A 24571-nucleotide genomic window follows, 5' to 3' on the forward strand; every position below is an offset into this window, starting at 1 on the left:
TTTTCGTACAATGATTGATATTCGTTTAGTCTACCGGAACTTCACAAAGCTATATTATTATTTTCATCAAGGTTCAATCCCATGCCATCTCTTTGCCATGACGTATGTTACAATGGTGAGCGGAAAAAAAAGTCACAGAAAAAAGTCACCAAAAAAAAATCTTAGGTTTTGCTAGGGGAAAAAGTCACCGAAAAATCACTAGCAAAAAAGTTTCCGGGAAAATAATTCAAAGAAATAAAGGCAAAGAAAACAGTCACAAAAATGTGCAAAGAAATATCGATTATCTTGTTAATAATTCTAGAATCTTTGTAGTCTTTAAATGTTTTTTGTCCAATTTAATATATTTACAACTTTTAAGGTATTAGGATTTACTATAATAATCTGCCTTTCCCGTTCCCTGCCAGTAAAAATACCATAAGATAATATACGGAGGCCGGACGTTTTCCCAAAGACACAAGGGGGTATTTGTTGCATTAGGGCAAGTGCCCATTCTTTCACTCGAGCTAATGTCCATTTGTACACTCGAGCTAATGTCCATTTGTACACTCGAGCTAAAGTCCATTTGTACACTCGAGCTAATGTCCATTTGTACACTCGAGCTAATGTCCATGTGTATACTCGAGCTAATGTCCATGTGTACACTCGAGCTAATGTCCATTTTTGCACTCGAGCTAATGTCCATTTGTACACTCGAGCTAAAGTCCATGTGTACACTCGAGCTAATGTCCATTTGTGCACTCGAGCTAATGTCCATTTTTGCACTCGAGCTAATGTCCATTCGGACGTTAGTTGCATTCGGGCAAGTGTCTTTAGGGAATTAGTCGTAGACCCCTAATATACATAGCAACCTCGAATTTGGTTAAATATACGTTTGAATACCCGCCAGATAATTTGATAACCAAATCAGGAGATGTTTGTACAGTTAACTTAAAATAATCATTTTCGATCGTTGTATTTAGTCAAAATTTTGCCGTTGGCCTTTCCTCAGTTAGCATTGTCCGTCCTCAGTGAGTATTGTTGACTTTTTGCTTTTTTTTTCAACAAAAAGAAAATAAGTCAAATTACAAACGACTTTCTAAAACTCATTAAACATCAGCATTAAAATAGCACTTAATATATAGATCTTTTAATTAACCCCAAATCAATAAGTCACTACATCGATAACACAGCGCTAGAATCAAATACATCTCCACTACTCAATCGAACCCAAATCTCTGAGCCGTTATCTACCTAAAGTAGAGCCAATACCTTATTTAGCTAATCAATCAGAGCAATTATTTTTAACTGAAGCATTTGTTGTACATTGATTGATTTCTATTCTCGTCACCTTGTATTGATTGTCTCTTTCGATTACATAGCGTGTTAAAATTTTGATTCTAGAAAACACAATTCGAAATGAAATATGTACGTGTATTTGAATAAATGAGTGTCTAAAGCAATGTTTGCTCCAGAGAGTGGCTGGCAGAGTGTTATAGTAAACAGCTGTAGAGAGTATGTTTATACAGATGCAGAGGCGTAGCGACTATTCCCGGCGCCTGGGGACAAACTTTCAATTTGGCGCCTCCTCGGGAGCAAATTTGGATTTGCACCCCCCCCCCCCCGCTCAAACTTTCGATTTGCACCCCCCTCCTCAAATTTTCGATTTGCACCCCCCTCTCAAACTGCAAAAATGCAGCTAAAATGACATTTTATTTGTTTTTACAACTCATTTTGACTCCCCCTAAGGTCGGCGCGCGGGGACATATGTACCCCCCTGCCCCCCCCCCCCCCCCCATCGCTACGCCTCTGTACAGACGTAAACAGGACTGGTGTTGATGCATACCGGTCTGCTATTTTGTCCTGGTGCGTCTGTTGTTATGATATATCCGTTCTTCTGTTTTGACAGATCTGTGTTGTAATGTTATGATAGACCTCTTGTTTTGTTTAATATATCTGTTATGTTATGATATACTTCTTGTTTTGTTATAATATTTCTGTTATGTTATGATAGACCTCTTGTTTTGTTTAATATATCTGTTATGTTATGATATACTTCTTGTTTTGTTATAATATTTCTGTTATGTTATGATAGACCTCTTGTTTTGTTATAATATATCTGTTATGTTATGATATACTTCTTGTTTTTTTTTTATAAAAGACCTGTTGTTATATTATGATAGACCTCTTGTTATGTTATTAGAGACCTGATGTTATCTTTTCCTTTCTTCTTCGTTTTTAATTTTAGTGTTGGAAGGGATCCCATCCAACACAATTAAGTATACGTGTCAGTGTTATGCACCATTGATGCCATTGACTCCGATTTCAGCCTGCTTTTATTTTTGGATTTGCTTCCACAGCCTTTGTCCAATTAAGAACAAACTACAAGGCAGCAGTTGTTTGATTTTGGAGTTGTCTGTAGTAGAAGAGTGGCTATCCCCAGCTAACAAGCCTCATCTGCCCGAGGGTTCGAACTCGAGACTTTCGGTTTAGCAACCATGAGCTTTACCGACTCGATCACGCTGACCCCACCTGTTGTTATGTTACGATAGACCTGTTGTTATGTTACAATAGACCTGTTGTTATGTTACAATAGACCTGTTGTTATGTTACGATAGACCTGTTGTTATGTTACGATAGACCTGTTGTTATGTTACGATAGACATGTTGTTATGTTACGAAAGACCAGTTGTTATGTTACGATAGACTTGTTGTTATGTTACGATAGACCTGTTGTTATGTTACGAAAGACCAGTTGTTATGTTACGATAGACTTGTTGTTATGTTACGATAGACCTGTTGTTATGTTACGAAAGACTTGTTGTTATGTTACGATAGACATGTTGTTATGTTACGATAGACCTGTTGTTATGTTACGATAGACCTGTTGTTATGTTACGATAGACCTGTTGTTATGTTACGATAGACCCGTTCTTTTGTTATGATAGACTTGTTGTACTGTTGTCCTAACTAAAACCAAAGAAAGTGTTTGTCTCCACATAAAAAGCTGCTGTGTGCGTTTCATACACGTACTGTGACGAAATTCTCCATGAAGTTAATTGCTCACCACTGAGATTAATTTCCGCACATTGCCAGACATCCCCACCCCCTCCAAATCCTCGCCCCCCCCCCCCCCCCCATCACAAAAGAAATGATTACCCCATTCACGTGTTTTTATCAGCCTCGAGAAAGTTCTCTGCCCCCTGCGTCATAAAGCGTTGTTTCGTGGCTAATTCAAGTTTTTTTTTTTTAAATCTCAAATGCAAACAGCAACATTTTAATTGGAAAATGTTGCAGTTCTATGTGTGATTACTCAGCGGGTACGGCTGTAGCTGTTTATCATCCTTATAGCTGTAGCTGTGTTTCATCTATACGACTGTAGCTGTTTATTATCCTTACAGCTGTAGCTGTTTATCATCTCTACAGCTGTAGCTGTGTTTCATCTATACGACTGCAGCTGTTTCACATCGTGACAGTTTTAGCCGTTTCTCATACGGCTGTAGTTTCGGCTGTAGCTGTTTTTCATCATAAAACGTATAGCAAAACGAGGCTGCTTTAGCTGTTTCCTCCTTTAAATCTTGCGGCTACTTCTAAAAATGATAAGCTAGTGTTGTAGAAATGTTTACACAACATTTCTGTTTCTACCTCTCTACTACAAAAATACCGAAAACAACCCATGCACAGGCCCTACATTTGTAGCAATAACGACACATACACAAGTTCTAGACCAACCTGTTTAAAAAAACAAAACTTAGTGACCAACCACAGCTCATTAATTACGCGAGGCAGTGCCATTAATCTCTCCCTAACACGTCAAGCCCAACTAATGGAAAGTTTCTCAAGACTTCATTACATAATGAACTTCTCAGCTAACATTCTGGGAGATTTTTGAGTTGCTAATTAAAAAAAACAACACCTAATTGGTGTGTTGGTATAAGTTTAGTCTAGGTCTAGGCATTTCTGATATTTTTGCATTCAGATTTTTTGTAATTGAATCTTAGATTTTACAAGTGGTTACGAATTCGCTTACGTGTTTGATATAGTATCTAGTCTTCTGAACAAACGAATGCTTTAAAATATCCTGTAAAACTGGTAGGCTTAAATAAGTATACATTCTATATGACAATCTAAATAGATATCTAACACGCATTAATTGAATTCTAAATATAGATTCAACAATGCAATTTGAAACCTAAATTTAAATTCAAAACGTGTTTATCGAATTCTAAATATAGATTCAACTGACTTCTTAAAGACGGATGTTTCAATATTTAGTAAACTCTGAATCTTTAATGTGTAACATGGGTTTGAACCTGTTGAATGAAAACACAACTAGATGTATCGAAGTCTGAATGCATGCACTGTATTCCCTTGCTACCCCCCCCCCCCCTTCCCGCCCCACACAATCGTTGACGTTGGTTTTTGGTGCGACCCCCGGACCATTAGTAGTTGGATTCCATCAATCAATGAAGAAGCATCGGGAAAAAAAATGAAAAAAAAAAAAAAACCCAGGAAAAAAAATTATTGCTGGACCAGAGGCGAAAACAAAAATCAATAGTGTAATTATAGATTCAAGAGTTAACTTCTCTTGGCGGGCGCTCAAGAAAGAAACTAAACAAAAGTCTGCAGCGCTTAAGTGCTGGATGATCATGGGGGTGGGGATGGGAGGGGGGGGGACAAACAAACATGGCGGCGTTTGCCCAGAGACATGCGGAGATAACTAGCCTTGCCGTGGACTCTCGTGGCGATAATGAAACGATTTGGAAGTAGCCGGTAGCCGGTAGCCGGGCAGGAACTTAAAGAGGCTTATGGGTCAGCGCGGCCCTAGGGGATGGCGCAAGCGTTTAAAAAAAAATTGGAGTTAATTGATTGACTTAATCTTCATGATGACATTTTTTACCCCCAGAACACATTTTCTTGAGTAAAAAAAAACAAGCCCAGTGCAAGCGTCCTAGATATACGCCGAGGTACAGTAAATCCTTAGCCTGAACCTTGTCTTAACTATAACCGGTCATTATAAAGGCTTAGAGTTCGGTCATGAAAAATGGGGAACTGGGATTAAGGTATAAAGGCAGCTATTTATATTCTGTATTGCGCGGTGTGTGTGTGTGTGTAGGGGGAGGAGGCAGAGTTTCTTTCAGGCTTCCCGTAAGTCTATCCCCCCGAACGACATGGAATGTATATAGAAAATATATACTTTTATCCGTGTCCGCATCCCCCCTCCCCCCACCGAAAATATCAAGTGACTCCTCCCACCCCCCCCCCCCTGAAAAAAAAATCAAAAATTCTGGAAGAAACACTGCCACGGAAAATTGAGTCCGCTCCCCCGAAAATTAAATTCCAAGTGCCCCCCCCCCCCCCCCACCCCCCACCCCCCACTAAGAAAATCGTCTGAAAGTAACAAAGGGGGCGCTGTCCAGAGCTTCTTAAGTTGATACAATTTGATTAGAAATCTACAACATACAAGATGATACACTTAAAGGAATATAAACGTGCACATATCGCTTGCCTAGAACCAGACTGGTCTAACTCCACTTTTCAAAAAAATGTTCTCAGCAAATCTTTAAAGTTTTGTTTTCCTTAACATTTCTATATTAAGCACTTAGTGAAGTTAAATCTTTGTGTAATTATGGTGAGAGATTTTTTTACTTTCTCGTATATACGAATTATAGAGAAATTCTTGTAATCGTGCAAAAAAAAAAAAAAAAAGAGATTTTTGCAAATCTCGACGTTTTACACCTCCCTGGGTCGGAAAAACATATTTTTGCAATCTTGTCCGTATGTCTGTGTGTATGTGTGTGTGTGTGTGTGTGTGTCTGTCTGTGTGTGTCTGTGTGTCTGTGTGTCTGTAAACACGATAACTTGAGTATCGTTACAGCTAGGTTGATGAAATTTCATATGTAAGTATTTATCAAAATCGTAGATCCGTTTCAACTTTTGAGCGATTTCCGATAACCGGAAGTGTTACTTTTTCTACTTTGAATATTTCAAAAACCTATAACTTGAGTACTATTATAGATAGATAAATGAAATTTCACATGTAAGTAAAAGATCTAATTCTGTACCTTCTGTCAATTTTTGAGTAATTTCCGTTTACCGGAAGTAGTAACTTAGACTATTTCCGATTTCTAAAAAAAACGCATGTAAATTTATAAAGTACTAATAATATTGCGCACTATTATGCATATTTTGTTTTGGCGTTTGCTTGGTGCGCAATACTTTTTTTCTACGAGATTCTATTCTACTTTTAAAAGTTTAAGTAATTAAAAATCATGTCTATATTCCGAGTTGTTATCCCACGTAGTGTTCTGTAAGAATATTCGAGAAAGTTTAGGGGAGATCACTCCCGGTTTATTTAAGAGATGCTTTGGTCGGAAAAAAAAACGAGAGCAGTCTGATCTAGGGAAGCGATATTTCAGCACACCGTCTAGATGTTTCGATAAAGATGTCTAATTCGATACATAACCCGAGAACTTACGTTCACTTTAATGTTAATTTAACCGCTTATAATTTCATTGCATACAGAATATGATGCCATTACAATGACATAATTATTATCTATAAAGTGTAATAACAAGAAATAATAAACCGGGAGTGATCTCCCCTAAACTTTCTCGAATATTCTTATATAAAACAACAGGGGATGAGAACTTGGGATATAGACATGATTTTTAATCCATTTTAAATACTTAAAGTTTTAAAAAATTCATAAAAAACGTTTTAATAACAAGCTTTTATGTAATGATGCACTAAAAAGTAGAAAATAAATTATAGACTACTATTTAAATAACTATAAAGAAAAGCGTGGGTCACTTTAGTATCTATTGGATACCTTTACTAATGTTAAGGAAGACACCCACGCTTTTCTTTATAGTTATTTAAATAGTAGTCTATAATTTATTTTCTACTTTTTAGTGCATCATTACATAAAAGCTTGTTATTAAAACGTTTTTTATGAATTTTTTTTTCAGTACTTTACATGTTTTATCTACAATAGAGTTACATGACTAAAAACCATTGCGCGCCTACTGAACATCACGTTCAGTAGGCGCGCAATGGTTTTTGAACGCAGCCATTACGTGGTCGTGATGGCGCAGCTATTGATGACGCGTGTGGTGTGGTTGGCTAGACATGCCTACTAATTCGGTCCAAATTTTAATTAATTCATAAAAAATCAATTAGGCATCCAATTAAGTCAAATTTAGTTTCAGATTGCATTGTCTTCATGTCTTGACCCACGTGCCAACTGTGAATCGTATCGGTCAAGTAGAACTGTCCGAATTTTCACTCCTGCGTTTCTATCTAGACTGACGACAGACAGAATGACGAGGAAGTGAGTTAAATAAAAGCTTGTAAAAATAGAATAAAATCTCGTAGACAAAAAATTGCACACCAAGTGAACGCCAATTAAAAAAATGTGCATAATAGTGCGCAATATTATTAGTACTTTAAAAATTTACATTAGTTTTTTGAGAAATCGGAAGTAGCGTAAATTAGTACTTCCGGGCAACGGAAATTACTCAAAATTTAACAGAAGGTAGAGAATTAGATCTTTTACTTACATGTGAAATTTCATTTATCTATCTGAAATAGTACTCAAGTTATAGGCTTTTGAAAAATTCAAAGTAGGAAAAGAACCACTTCCGGTTATCGGAAATCGCTCAAAAGTTGATACGGATCTACGATTTTGATAAAATACTTATATATGAAATTTCATCAACCTAGCTGTAACGGTACTCAAGTTATCGTGTTTACACACAGACACACACACGGACAGACACACACACACACAGACATACGGACAAGATTGCAAAATTATGTTTTTCCGTATCAGTGAGGTGTAAAACGTCGAGATTTGTAAAAATCTCGATTTTTTTTTTTTGCACGATTACAATACTTTCTCTATACTACGTATATACGAGAAAGTAAAAAAGGTATAAATAATATTACTAAAACAGTAATCGTTCGAACGTTTGATATATTAACACGTTTTTCTTAACTCAGCTTCGCGTTTGTTTGTTTGTTTGGATGTTTGTTGTTAAAATTGACATCGAAAATTAGCCCACTTCTGATTGCTCTAGAGACCTGAAATTTGGCATGCATGCTACTTTCGCCTAACAATTTCAGATGCAATAATAAAAACTAGCAATTAGTGACCGTAATTAGCTTAATTTAATTACGCCCCAAGGACCATAAAATTGAGGACATGATTTCTAAAGATACCGACAAGACTGGAGGCCTATTGACCCAGTTACTTCGGCCCCAATCGATGTGAGCGCGCTGGCCGTGATCGTATAGTGGTTAGTACTTCGCGTTGTGGCCGCGACAACCCAGGTTCGAATCCTGGTCGCTCAAGTTTTTAGTCCGTGTATTTATAAACACTTTTTTAAAAACCACGTTTTTCATGTGTAGCAACGGACTAAAAAGGAGAAAATAAAATACTTAAAAAAAACTTTTTAAAAAACCACGTTTTTCTTGTGGACTAAAAAGTAGAAAATAAAATTTTCTTTTGTGCTTCCTCGAGCTGTGCAGGTTCTTGTGATGACTGACAAAAAACGTGGGTCGGGCAGATGGGTCGGGAAATTTGATGGTGAACGTACCCACGTTTTTTGTCAGTCATCACAAGAACCTGCACAGCTCGAGGAAGCACAAAAGAAAATTTTATTTTCTACTTTTTAGTCCACAAGAAAAACGTGGTTTTTTAAAAAGTTTTTTTTAAGTATTTTATTTTAATCCATCAGGAATCTGTGAATATGGTTAAGATATTTTGATCATCACAGATACTTAAGAACAAACACTAAATAATAGAAAATTGTCCCGTTGAGTGATTAATACAAAGACAGACACGCACGCATGCACACACACACACACACACGCACGCACACACACGCACGCACGCACACACACACACACGCACGCACACACACGCACGCACACACACACACGCACGCACACACACACACACACACGAGAGAGAGAGAGAAGAGAGAGAGAGTCTTAATTATAATATTGTATCACATCTTTGTTCACTTTGCTTGTTAATTTTGACAAATTATTTTGTGAAAAATAATTTAAGCTTGTTTTACAATGTGCTTGAAAAAGCTGGTTCCAAATGGTTGTTGCCAGAAAGTATATTTAAAAACCAAAATTGAATATTTTACAACATTTAAGAAATAATTACAAAACGACTTCCGGTTTTATTAAGGCTAGACATAGTCAAAGAAATAATTACTAGTAATATAATAGTAATTTAGCCAACACATTTATTTTTAATTAGGATTAGTAGAGCCGTGGGTGTTGTGGTGATAGGGTATGCTTTAATATTGTGTAATTCATCATGGCAATTCATTGTTGTGATTTTTATTGATTTTTACAAGCTTTTATTTAACTCACTTCCTCTGTCTGTCGTCAGTCTAGACGGAAACGCAGGAGTGAAAATTCGGACAGTTCTACTTGACCGATACGATTCACAGTTGGCACGTGGGTCAAGACATGAAGACAATGCAATCTGAAACTAAATTTGACTTAATTGGAAGCCTAATTGATTTTTTATGAATTAATTAAAATTTGGACCGAATTAGTAGGCATGTCTAGCCAACCACACCACACGCGTCATCAATAGCTGCGCCATCACGACCACGTAATGGCTGCGTTCAAAAACCATTGCGCGCCTACTGAACGTGATATTCAGTAGGCGCGCAATGGTTTTTAGTCATGTAACTCTATTGTAGATAAAACATGTAAAGTACTGAAAAAAAAATTCATAAAAAACGTTTTAATAACAAGCTTTTATGTAATGATGCACTAAAAAGTAGAAAATAAATTATAGACTACTATTTAAATAACTATAAAGAAAAGCGTGGGTGTCTTCCTTAACATTAGTAAAGGTATCCAATAGATACTAAAGTGACCCACGCTTTTCTTTATAGTTATTTAAATAGTAGTCTATAATTTATTTTCTACTTTTTAGTGCATCATTACATAAAAGCTTGTTATTAAAACGTTTTTTATGAATTTTTTTTTTATTGATTTTTACTCTCCCTGGCTACTCCAGTTGAATTCAAGAAGGGTTTGAGGGCTGTTTTTTAAATATTTGAATTGATAAAATATTTCTGAACTTTTTTTCAACAGCTTATATTCAATTTTTAAAAAAATCTGAAAATGAGTGTAATGGATGGTTTCCAAGCGGCTTTAATTTTAAAAAATGTAACTGAAATGTTATCGCTTGCCATACTTTTTAGCAGATAAAAAAAAATGTGTATGATTACATAGACTTTTCAAGCCTATTCAACATCAAATTGTGCTAGTTACTTCCAATTAGAACTTTAAAATAATCAAGGGAGGTAACCTCAAAATGTATCTCAAAATATCATTGAAATCATAGAGAAGACAAACGAAGAAAAACGTAAAAGGCATATAGTATAATTTTTAATACATAAATTGCTAAAAAAAATTATTTGCAAGAATTATATTATAATGTTTAGATTACAACAAATTTAGCATTAACGCTTAATTCTAATTTAAAAGTTAAAACCCTAAACATGATTATGCTTTATTAGTATTTTTGAAATGTTCTTTTTACTTTCTCGTATATACGAAGTATAGAGAAAGTATTGTAATCGTGCACAAAAATCACTTGAAATTTTAACATCTTTCACCGTATTACACCTCAGTCCTTCATCACATCCGAAGTTTAGAGGACTTATTTTAATCGGGCAAAAATTATCAATCCAGATTTATCAAAACTAAGAGGTTTTATGCGTAATCCAGTCTGAAAAACTGGGCTTTGCAATTCTGTCCGTATGTCTGTGTGTCTGTGTGTGTGTGTGTCCGTGTGTAAACACGATAACTTGAGTACCGTTACAGCTAGGTTGATGAAATTTCATATATAAGTATTTTATCAAAATCGTAGATCCGTATCAACTTTTGAGCGATTTCCAATAACCGGAAGTGGTACTTTTTCTACTTTGAATTTTTCAAAAGCCTATAACTTGAGTACTATTTCAGATAGATAAATGAAATTCCACAAGTAAGTATAAGATCTAATTCTCTACCTTATGTTAAATTTTGAGTAGCTTCCGTTGACCGGAAGTAGTAATTTACGCTACTTCCGATTTCTCAAAAAACTAATGTAAATTTATTAAGTACTAATACTATTGCGCACTATTATACACACCTTTATTAGGCGTTCGCTTGGTGCGCAATTGTTTTTTACTGAGATTCTATTCTATTTTTAAAAGTTTAAGTATTTAAAATGGATTAAAAATCATAACTATATCCCCAGTTACCATCCCCTGTTGTTTTATATAAGAATATTCGAGAAAGTTTAGGGGAGATCACTACCGGTTTATTGATAACTAGTGCTTATTAATTTTTACTAAGGGTATCGTTACTGTTTAACTCAAAAGAAAAAGAAACCAAAGGCCACAATTAGAGTAGACAAGGCTGATGACTTAGGTTTGGCAGATGTGGCGGCGGAAGGAGCATATTATGATGATGAAGAGGATGATTTCATATAGCACTCCTGTACATAGTCTCTTTTTCTTTTTTTTTTTAACTCATCATACTATGCTGTCTTTCCACTGTGCCTAATTTTTAATGACCTTTAGACATGTTAAACAGTGTAACTAAAAGAAGTCCAACATATTTAATTTTCTTTATTCTTGTATTGTCAAAAAAAAGTTTTACTATCCATCCATCATTTTCAAATTTTTTGTTATGCTCTTGGTTTTGGTCATTTAAAAAAAAAAGTTGTCAAAGTTATTGTATGAATGTTTTGTTTATAGCATTTATCTTCATTTATTTATGATTTTTAATAATTGATCATTATGGTACACTATGATTCATATTATGTGTGGTATTTTCTTTTGAAATAGAAATATGCATCAATAATAAGTAATATAAATAAAGCCTTTTGCTTATAAAAGAAGAAAATGACATTCATCTTCAAGTGCAGGTACTTGATGTTTTTGTAGTGTAATAAACTGCCTAGTCATTGAATATGTAAATATTTGCTGCTGTAATTTTATAGCATGGAAAGATAAACACCAATTCTAGTATAAAAAACTAGTTCTGATACTTTTTATAATTCTAATTATTGAGGAAACTTTTTTTGAAAATAGACTATGACTTTCTTCAAGGAGGACATACACAACCAGATTTTCAATGATGAAATAAATATCAAAATAACAAAAAAAAAAAAAAAAAAAACATAAAATTTTGGATCCTTATGAAAAGAACATATTGAATTTGAAAAGAAAAGCATTCACCTTTCATTGACAAACTCCTGAATGAGTAATACTACTATAAATAAATGCACACTAATACTAAACGACCCACACCATCCAATGATGGATATCAATAAAACTAAGATAATCTGTACCAACTAAATAGAATATATATATATATATATATATATATATATATATATATATATATATATATATATATATATATCAGTCAGGCCCCACCCCCGCCAAATAATAGTTAAAAATTAAAAACTCAGTTCACATCTATTTCATAGCCATTCATTTACGTGTTCTCGAATAAACATTTGTAATCGAAACTTTTGAATAGTATGTTTTTTAAAAAAAAACATAATCGGAATTTAATTTATTAAATATGAAATTACATCTTTACTTCCTTTTGAGGTTACTATGCTATTGGTAAATATACATTTCGTAAACATACATTTGGTAAATATACATTTTTACTTTCTCGTATATACGAAGTATAGAGAAAGTATTGTAATCGTGCACAAAAATCACTTGAAATTTTAACAATTTTCACCGTATTACACCTCAGTCCTTCATCACATCCGAAGTATAGAGGACTTATTTTAATCGGGCAAAAATTATCAATCCAGATTTATCAAAATTAAGAGGTTTTATGCGTAATCCAGTCTGAAAAACTGGGCTTTGCAATTCTGTCCGTATGTCTGTGTGTCTGTGTGTGTGTCCGTGTGTAAACACGATTACTTGAGTACCGTTATAGCTAGGTTGATGAAATTTCATATATAAGTATTTTATCAAAATCGTAGATCCGTATCAACTTTTGAGCGATTTCCGATAACCGGAAGTGGTACTTTTCCTACTTTGAATTTTTCAAAAGCCTATAACTTGAGTACTATTTCAGATAGATAAATGAAATTTCACATGTAAGTAAAAGATCTAATTCTCTACCTTCTGTTAAATTTTGAGTAATTTCCGTTGACCGGAAGTAGTAATTTACGCTACTTCCGATTTCTCAAAAAACTAATGTAAATTTTTAAAGTACTAATAATATTGCGCGCTATTGTGCACTTTTTTATTTGGCGTTCACTAGTTCACTTGGCGTGCAATTATTTTGTCTACGAGATTTTATTCTATTTTTAAAACTTTAAGTATTTAAAATGGATTAAAAATCATGTCAATAGCCCGAGTTCCCATCCCCTGTTGTTTTATATAAGAATATTCGAGAAAGTTTAGGGGAGATCACTCCCGGTTTATTGTATGATCAATTAGACAACATTTGACAAAAAAAAACATCAAAAAGTTGAATCCCGTCCGTGAACGGTTTTATTGTCTCCCCTTTCCAATCCCTCAAACTTTTTCTCCATCATCCAAAAGCAATTAACATGATGGCCCAAAAATTAATTTTCTTAAAAATTAAAATAAACGAACACAATATGTTGTTTTCACTCATTGCTGAAAAAATATTAAAATAATTTTAGCGAAAATTGAAATCGATTTTAACTGAACGAAAAAGAATCAATATTTTTAATAAATTAGAATACTGGCATCCTAATTATTGTATTCTTTTGTGTGATTTGTTTAAGCAAGCACGTTCATTTAGCAGCATACCCATAATATCAATTCAGAGTACATAATCACTTTAGAATTTTGAATAAGTTACTTACCAATCAAATTTAACAGCATTCACGATTTACTTTGACACTAAGCTAATTAGCATACACAATTAAGTAGCATATCGATCAATTTGAATTGCATACATTTAGGTCCTATTCGCTGCGTATGAATAAAAAAAATCAGCATACAAATTTTAATAGCGTACCAATCAAATGCATTGGTTTCCACATTATTGCAGCGTACTAACTAAAGTTAGTAGAATTCACATATCAGTAGCGTATCATTCAAATTTAGTAGCATACACAATTCAGTAGCATACTAATCAAAATTAGTAGCATACAAAATTCAGTAGCGCACTAATAACTTAGTAGCATACACAATTCAGTAGCGTACAAATAACTTAGTAGCATACACAATTCAGTAGCGCACAAATGACTTAGTAGCATACAAATTTCAGTAGCGTACTAATAACTTAGTAGCAAACATATATTAGAAGTGTTCCTATGTGTCCTATATCGCAAACAGTAACAACGCACTAATTTGAATATTGTGCAGCTTATAAAGACTAAAGTGTGCGGGACATCATAACTCACCCCTTCCCACACCCTCCGACCCTCCTTTCATCAATCTCCACACCCTCATTCAGTCTCCCTCACCCTCCCCAACCCACACCACCTCCCCAACTCACATCAACCCCCCCACACAATTAAGCTTACTTATCTAATTAACTCACTTTTGTTTACCCACCCTTACGTTTTCCTGCTCGGTGAAATACTTTGGACTTAAGCACTTTACTCTGGGTGGGCTACAAGTGGTGGATAGTTAGTGGATCAATAGACGGTTAGTGGACAGTATGTGGTGGATAATTAGTCGATCGATGGATAGTTAGTGGATCGATGATTAGTTAGTGGATCGATGGATAGTTAGTGGACAGTAAGTGGTGGATAGAGAATCGATAAACGGTTAGCAATGGATATTTAGTAGCTCGATACAACTTTAGTGGACAGTAAGTGGTGGATATTTAGTTGATCGATATATGGTTAGTGGTGGATAGTTAATGGATCAATATACGGTTATGGTTTATAAGTAATGAATGTTTAGTGGACTATAAATAGTGGACGGTTGGTGTACCCTTTTTTAAGGACTGGTAAAGCTACATGTTGATAGATTCATGGACTACCACAGTAGTCGTTTAGTCTATTAATTTAGCAATAATCTTATCCTATAATAGGGGAAAATACGCTTGTACGTAATTGTTTTTTCTTCTGGTGTATACTAAAATTACTAAATGGACAAAGACCATTAATATGAAACAAAATAACTACAAACGTAACAGGTGACTCCACACGATAAAAGCCTTAGACTTGTGACTTGCTGATTTCGACTTCAGATCGGGACCATAGAACGGTGGACAACCAATCACTGGCATCACACCGGCACGTGATCACTGACCTATCACTGGCTTTAGGTTGAAGCTGACCAAGGTCAACTCACCGACTTTTTTTCAGACCTCCCAGCCTCTCTCTTTCTCTCTCTCTATCTCTCTATCTCTCAAATACAAGCCTCAGAACCCCCCATCACACACTATGCTAATAATCCCAACCTCTTTCACACACACACAATAACACCCTCACTCATCCTCATACACCCCCCAGAAACACACCTCAGCCTTATATCACCAACATTACTCACTCAACCCTCAGACTCGACTTACTCACACCCCCAAGCTCACTTCCACCCATAGCATCACACACCCACACACCCAGCCAGGTTCTAGCCACATACCCCAAACTCACACCCACGTCTCGCCCACACACCTTCACCTTCACTCACACACCCCCCGCCGCATACACCCCATCCTCACACCCCAGCCTCCCTTTTACACACCCCTCCGCATCCCATCCTCACATCCTAGCCCCAGTCACAGCCCCAACCCTCACACCCCAGCGTCACATGCCCCCGCCTCACACCCTGCATCAGTCATACCCCCCCCATCCTCACACCACCCCCCCTCCACACCCCCGCCTCACACCCCCGCCTCACACCCCCGCCTCACACCCCCGCCTCACACCCTGCATCAGTCACACCCCCCTCCACACCCCATCCTCACACACCCACGTCACACACCCGCGCCTTACACCCCAGCCTCAGAAACGCACACACCCCAGCCTCAGACACACACACCCAACCCCCCCCCCCCCCACCCCCACCCCCCTCTCCCTTCCCACCTCACCGAGAACGTGAGTGCCAGTGTTTGCCCAGCCACTTGTCAATAACTACTCGAGGGGAGATCACTCCCGTGGCGTCGTCTCAACGTTTACATGGCGAGCCTAGGGGTGGGGGAGACAATCTAAATAGGTCAGCGACTTGTAGTAGAGGCATATCCGGGGCATTCGATGTTTTATTTTGATGCAACCAGTGAAGGTTACTTAAGGGTGTCTAAGTTAAGTGCTTTAAGGGTATAGGGTATTTTCAGTATCTCGCTTTACTGGAACTTTGCTCTTTAGTATTATATATGTATATATATGTACATATATATATACATATATATACATATATATACATACATACATACATATATATATATATATATATATATATATATATATATATATGTACATATATGTATATATCAGAGATATAAATTACAATCCTTTCTCTTGGGAAAAACCCATAAATATGTATATAGGCTCTACTATGCTAACTTATTGATTTTGTTAATACTTGACTGTAGTGTTTGCTTAGAATTCAACGCTGTGTAATTCTATTAAAATATATCTGCCCACTTATTTTTTATGTTAAATTTTATTCTGTTAACGAATACAGGGTCATTGTTTTCATTCCTCAAATCTAAGGTCTACAAATATTTGATAATTGCTCTTCTCCAATGGCAACATTTCAAGCTTTCTAGCACATCTTCAAAACGGAGGTTGTAAAAAATAACATGATTTTTAAATCGATCGTAATATGCTTCGTCCTTTAGTAATAAGCTTTATAATACTTTATATTTTTCTAGTCATGTTTTCAGTAGCAATCTTCCAGAACAGAACACCCAATGCCTAGCTTTCTAGAACTCGACTCAATTTCCTTTCCTCGTCTTACATTTCTTCATGAATATAATTATCCAGCTGTCACAACCGTCCATTGTTTGCGTAAGTTATCTTTGTGAATACAAGCAACAAGTTGTTTTGAGGAATCTCTTTTCGTCGAATGGCAATAGGGCTGGTAAGTAGGTCACCAACCAGTTCTATGGCTCATGCAGGTTTTATTGAGTCATAGAACGGGTTGGTGACCTACTTACCAACCCTATTCTCCTTATTTAAACAATACATGTTCGTTTCACCCAACTCTACTACCACAACAACCACATCCCAAACCACACATCAGCCACACGCATACGTTGCTTATGTATTTTGTAGATAGACAAGCTATCTTTTAGCTTAAGTTCAATATGTTGATATTGGAGAGAGTTGTAACAGCTAAACGCATACAAGGAAAGGAGAAATAAAATACATACATTTTCTAAGTGCTTTCAATAAAACAACACACCATTTTTAAGCAGAAATTTAAAAATATATAATATTTTGTCAGTACTTCTAAACGACCGAATGATTATAAATGAAACAATGAGACCAAGATTTAATATTTTCCAAACTTCTGCCATCACTATAATAGTTTGTATAATATGTAGAATGTTCTCTGTGGGGTTACATGAATACACCTAAGGGTTTCGTATTTCACTCCAAAAAAATTAATTTATTTACATATAGATGACAATGTGAAGGTTCGCAACAAGATAGTGCTGATGTAGCATGAAATATTTTGACAGTCCACATTCAGATTTGATCGCTCACATGTGCAAGCTCACAACTTTATTACCTCCTTTAATATTCCCCTCTCTCACTCCCCCTCTCTCACTCCCCCTCTTTCACCCCCTCGGTAAACTCAGTGTGCCAACAAATTCACGACTTTCACACAAACATCTGATGGCCTGACTTTATAAACGTTTTCTGTCATTCAAAATACAGGTCAACTCATTCTGTTACTGCTACAATCTAACCTTAAACTTAACCTCAACCATATCTCTGGCACTAAGCCTAACCCCAACCATATCTCTGGCACTAAGCCTAACCCTAACTATTTCTCTGGCACTAAGCCTAAGCCAAAACATATCCTTGTCACTAAGCCTAACCACAACCATATCCCTACCACTAAGCCGTACTTAACAGTAAGCACATGTAAAGATTAGGATGGTGGTGAGGTGAAATATCAGGGTACCAAAATATTAATCCCGTTGGTCGCACTTCGAGTTATACTTAAACCACACATCAAAAACTATTTTAAAACACAAACACAAACCACTTATAAAACCACACATCAAAACCTATCTCAAAACACAAACCAAAAACACTTATAAAACCACACATCAAAACCTATCTCAAAACATAAACCAAAAACACTTATAAAACCACACATCAAAACCTATCTCAAAACATAAACCAAAAACACTTATAAAACCACACATCAAACCTTTCTCAAAACACAAACCAAAACCACTTATAAAACAACACACAAGGAACATACACAATAATTAGAATGGGATCTCAACATGGACCAATTCATCTACACGATATAAAGCAACAGCACTTTTTCAAAAACAAAACAAATAGGAAAACATATTTAAAAAAACAAGTCATCCCAAAGTGCTCATCAAATTATGATACACTGTATCTTAATTTTAAAAAATAATACATATTTCTTTTTATTCTTTCCGATTACATTGATACCCGTTGTATTCTAAATTATGCTTTAAAAACACGAACTTTTCAAATAAACCTAAAAATACGTTCCTTTATACTTGGCTCACACTGCGAACAATATGTTAAGCCACCCAGAGCATCGGAGAAGGGGTGGGTTTTTTTTTGGGGGGGGGAGTGTTTACAAATGTACTCTATTTAAAACAAAGAAGACACTTTTCAACTGCGCATTTAGATCTTCCTTATGAAATAAAGCGGGAGTGATCTCCCCTAAACTTTCTAGAATACTTAACACTGCGGGGGATGGCAACTCGTGATATAGACATGATTTTTAATCAATTTAACAAAACAAAAATTACATCAAGCGAACAGCAAACAATGTGTGTATAATAGTGCGGGATAATATAAATTTTTATATGCGTTGTTTGAGAAATCAGAAATAGCGTAGAGTACTAAAGTACTAATTCCGGTAAACGAAAATAACTCAGAATTTGACAGAAGGCAGAGATGTAGATGTTACTTAAATGTGCAATTTCGTCTATCTTTCTGAAGCAAAACTCAATTTATAGGCTTATGAAAAACTAAAAGTTGAATAAGCTCCACTACCGGTTACCGGAACTCGCTCAAAAGTTGGTACAGAACTGTAACCTTACCCAAGTTATCGTGTTCACAGACACACCGATACATATCCACACATTCAGACAAACATACACACACACACACACAGACATACAGACAATATTGGAAAACTGTTTTTCCGACTCGGGAGGTGTACGATTTATGAAAATCTCGATTTCAATTTTTTGCACGATTATAATACTTCCTCTATACTTCGTATTCGAGAAAGTAAAAAGGTAAATTACCCCCTAAAAAATTTGTTTTAAATTTTTTTTTTTCGGTTCAATCTGATTCTATAATTTTTGAACGCTTTGAACTAAAAGATTTATCGATTTTAAAACTATGCACCTTTGTATTGTTCGAAGTTTTTTTTAAATAGACGTAGCAATTTCTTTTTTATACAAACGATTTGATGTAATTGTAAAGTTGACCAATGATGTTACTTGTACCGGTATAAAAGGAAAAGTTGTCCAATGGTGTTGCTTGTACCAGTTTAAAGGGAAATAGTTGACCATAGGTGTTGCTTGTAGCTGTCCAATGTGTCCAGTGTTTCTTCCAGACTTTTTTCTCCGGGGAGGGGGGGGGGGCGCACTTGAAATTTACGGGGGGGGGGGCGGTAGACTTTCTTCGGAGGGGGGGGGGGCGGACACTGTTAAAATTATATATTTTCTATATAAATTATATAAATTTCATTTCGTTCGGGGGGGGGGGGGGGGGAGGGGGACTTTGCCATCCCGAAGAGATGCCTGGAAGAAACTCTGAATGTTCCTCATGGCGTTAAATGGAAAACAAAATAGTGAGATGATGATCCCACAATTAGACTTGTTGTCTTGTGTTCTGTGCCATGAAATTGAAAAACTTTTTTATCAAGTAGCACGAAAGACTGCGTTCTTGGATGTTATCAAAATGTGGATTTCGTGACGTCATGAAATATTGTGTTCCGTGACGACACGAAGTTTTTTTTTTCCCGTCAGGTCGTAAGGTGTGGCATTCAAGCCTGTCTTCCCGCGGGTGGGGGTGAGGGCTCTGCCCTACCGGAGCATGTTCACCACCCCGACCCCCGACCCCGGACGAGACGAAAAAATGTATATCGAGAGTATTTTTTTTAAATAGGTGGCCACCCCCCCCCCCCTCCACCATCACCCTGAAAATTTCAAGTGTGCCTCAAGAGGTTTCAAATCCCCCCCCCCCCCCCCACACCTCACCACCCTGGAGAAAAAACGTCTGAAAGAAACCCTGGTTGTAAATGACACGTCACACCGATTGTTTTGATGAGCTGTATTATTTATGTGAGCGGATTTCATCTAAAAAATAACGACTGCTCTTTCTGCCTCGCTCAACGTTACAAATATTTTTAGTGCACTGAGAATAGCTTTCGCGTGTTTTTTATGCATGCAATATTTGTTTATGTCTATCGGAAAAATTGTGATCTTTTCTCCACGGCTGTGGGTGGATGGATGGTGTTCTCGAACTGTGATGGACGGCCATGCAGAGAGAATTAAAAGGATTTGAGGAACACTTTGAACAAGTTGTTTTTAATGATGAAAGTGTTGTCGAACACTTGAGTTAAACGGGGAAGAAGAAATAAGGATGGGGGTGGAGGGTGGCAGGTGTGGTTAGGGGGTGGCGATGTTGTGTGATATTGAGAGAGAAAAGGGAGATTATTCTCTTTATTGAAGAATCCAAGGGAGATTATTCTCTTTATTGAAGAATCCAAGGAAGATTATTCTCTTTATTGAAGAATCCAAGGGAGATTATTCTCTTTATTGAAGAATCCAAGGAAGATTATTCTCTTTATTGAAGAATCAAAGGAAGATTATTCTCTTTATTGAAGAATCAAAGGGAGATTATTCTCTTTATTGAAGAATCCAAGAGAGATTATTCTCTTTATTGAAGAATCCAAGGAAGATTATTCTCTTTATTGAAGAATCCAAGAGAGATTATTCTCTTTATTGAAGAATCCAAGGAAGATTATTCTCTTTATTGAAGAATCCAGGGGAGATTATTCTCTTTATTGAAGAATCCATGTTATGGAGACAAGCATGAAGTATGGGTAGAGAAAAAGGTGACAGTGGTGAAAAAAATATGAAGAGGGCGGAAGGTGGGGAGGGGGGAGGGGGGCCTATATATATATATATATATATATATATATATATATATATATATATATATATATATATATATATATATATATATATATATATATATATATATATGTTTCGCTCTTATTTGGTTAGCATACTCAAAAAAAAAAACAGAATCGATTATGTTTTTAATTGTACATGCAATAGGAGAAGAGAGAAGACGCAACGATGTTTGAAATCGAATACAATAATAATTGCGCGTGGATTTCCTGAGATTAAAATCTTGTAGCTTCCTTATTCAAAATGGATGTGTGTGGGAGTCTGGTGTGTGGGAATGTGGGGGTGTGGGGTCATGAGACAATCGATAACGGATAGAGACAATATATAAAGTAAAAGGACATTGCCGAACCTACTGCACGATATAATTCAAATCCTTGGTTATGTTAGATCACACAAGAATAACCAAGGAATTTTCATGTCAAATTGTTTTAGCGGCTTAAACTAAACCCCTCCTTCGTGTTAACAAACACTCTCTGTTTAAAATAGCGTGTTATAAACAGAATTACTTCCAGGCATCTCTTCTGGAGGCTCTGCCCCCCCCCCCCCTCCCACCGGGAAGAAAAAAGTCTGGAAGAAACACTGGTTATTATAAAAATACGGAATGTTAAAGAAACAATGCAACTTTTGTTTCGTGAACATTGCACTTCTTGTTTTTACAGCAGAAAAGAAACAAGTCGGTAATTTTATCGGGAAATCCCATTAACCCTGTTCTAATTATAGTCTTTCAGATCCAAATCCGAGCCCCCGCTTTACATCGAATTATAACTCGGTAATTATTTTTCCGCGAAGGCTGATTCAGTCAGACGAGAGTTTGATGAGCAACAAATAATTTGTGGCATGGAGTTGATCGAGGGCTCTAATCACTGCCTTATTTCAGACAGTCTGTCGTTACACGAAACTTGAATCGGGTATTAATGTCTGTTCTTTCAATTCGATTACAATTATTTACTTTACATGGGTCTCAACTGCAGGATGAAATAAATGAATTTTTTAAAAGTTTATAAAAAAGTGGAGGATAGGGACCAGTGGGGGGGGGGGGGGGGAGGTGAAGGATAGGTACATGTTTTGCGGGAATTTTAAAAAGTTAATAAGTAAAAATATAAACGTGTCTACAAAATGTAATACTTTTTATATAAATTAAAATTAAACCTCGCTTGTACAAAAAATGAGATTTTTAGGCTATAAAATAGGGCAAAAGTTGCCTTTACTAAATGGTGCTTTAGATTGATTTTAACTCTTACATAATTCAACTAAAATTTTTGGGGGGAGGGGGGGGGGGGAGAGGACTAAATTTTTAAGTTTTTCGGTTCAGGGGGCGGTGGACGTGTTCAAGTTCCCCTTCCCCCACTCCTGAAGAGATGCCTGAAAGAAACACTGGCACCCGCATAGTTAACTCGTACATCATTCTCCTGGGCATACAGATATTTTCTAAATGTATTTAAGAGTGACCCTTGAGCTCTCTACCCTACATTCTCGCGTCGAGTTCCAGAATCAAGTCTGTTTATGCCAGCAGATGGGGGGGGGGGGATGAGGGGGAGAGTTGTCTCAAACAGGAAACTGATATCCCTCTGATGCACCGTGTGAGGAAGTTTGGTCTGGTCCTGGAGAAAATGCTTTCAACTAGCATCCGTCCAATCAATCACTTTTTCTCAGTGTATGTATTGGTGTGTATTTCAATATACACCGTATATATATATATATATATATATATATATATATATATATATATATATATATATATATATATATATATATATATATATATATAATTATATATATATATAACATAAATATAATAAAATATTTAAATATATTTTATATATATATATATATATATATATATATATATATATATATATATATATATATATATATATAATGTCTCTATAATCTCTACATGTGACAAAACATCTAGTAACTTGAACTACACCCAACCATAAACCAAATGCTGAATTTCATTTTTACTATCTGGAAAATGTGTATTCCTAACGTTCTTAATCATTGTTTATTAATATAAATACATATACTCTTGACCAAACACTTGCTCTGACCCCTACACTAATACTGACCATGCTTTACTGTGTGAGATCAAACATGCACCACATAGCCCTATCTACGATCATAGAACTACCCACTATACATAACCAGCTATAGACGTGAAGTATATGGGTACTGGTAATAGAAATGAACATGTTTTGCTTTTAAAAAAATCGCCCTTTGTTGTTTTGAAATGCTCGAAACCACCCATATAAGGCAGGCAGGGTGAAGAATTGCGTTCAAGTTTCTCACAAACAAGTTCAATAACTCTTGCAGAATTCCCGCGTCTCCTGCATTATTATCAGCTCGCCGCCATTTTCCCGGAAGAGCGTGACATCCATCTTGTTATTAACAATCAGTGCCTGCTAATATTTTTTCTTCCTTTTTTTCGTTGTGGCATTTGTCTTTTGCTAAGTTAGCAAAAAAATAACCCACACACTAAAAATGTATTCAAAGAAGAATAACTATACGAACACAACATTTTTCATTTCACATTTTTGCGCTGGTGTAAAACATGTGATTACCCCCCCCCCTTCCACTCCATTGCCTCAACCCCACTCAACCCAATCAACCCTATACCCACCCAACCCCATAACACATGATAAATTTGCGAATTATTTTGACGATATCTCGGCAATCGTTACAGATATCGTTATGTAGAAAATTATTACCATCTGTTTATTGACAACCCCAACACACCCCATGCAACGATAGTGTAATAACATCACGCAGAAACAAGTGAGGTTGTGTATTAAGACACGTTCTTATGAAAAAACAAATGCTGAGTACAATGAACCTTCATTGTGAGGTTTTTATTTGTGGATATGTTTGTTAGACACAGAGATTGGCTACCAAGGCCAAAAAAAAAATAATTCTCGAACAAGTATGAATAAGTAGCCTACACCCCTAATAATCTAAAAACAATTTCAGTTTTGGAATACAAAATGGGTCGACTATTTTATATTTTTTACTCCTTATAGAGACCATAGGGCTGGTAAGTAGGTCACCAACCAGTTCTACGGCTCAATAAAACCTGCATGAGCCTTAGAACTGTTTATTGACCTACTTACCAGCCCTATATTCTTTGGTAATAGTGTAATGCGATTAGGATCCACTTGTAAACTTAAATACAAATGTCCTCGTTTTTCAATTTTGTGATGGAAAATAAATATAATTGGATGTGTCAGCGGGT

General features: G+C 36.0%; 1 protein-coding gene across 4 annotated transcripts in view; it reads left to right on the plus strand.

Moving 5' to 3' along the window:
- Window positions 1–24571, plus strand: part of LOC131951980 (cGMP-dependent protein kinase 1) — a gene marked incomplete at its 5' end in the record, with an annotated part of 127062 nt that overhangs the window by 12194 nt on the left and 90297 nt on the right.

This window comes from Physella acuta, unplaced genomic scaffold (assembly GCF_028476545.2).
Source record: "Physella acuta isolate Inbredline_101_S28 unplaced genomic scaffold, ASM2847654v3 ptg000842l, whole genome shotgun sequence".
NCBI lineage: Eukaryota > Metazoa > Mollusca > Gastropoda > Physidae > Physella > Physella acuta.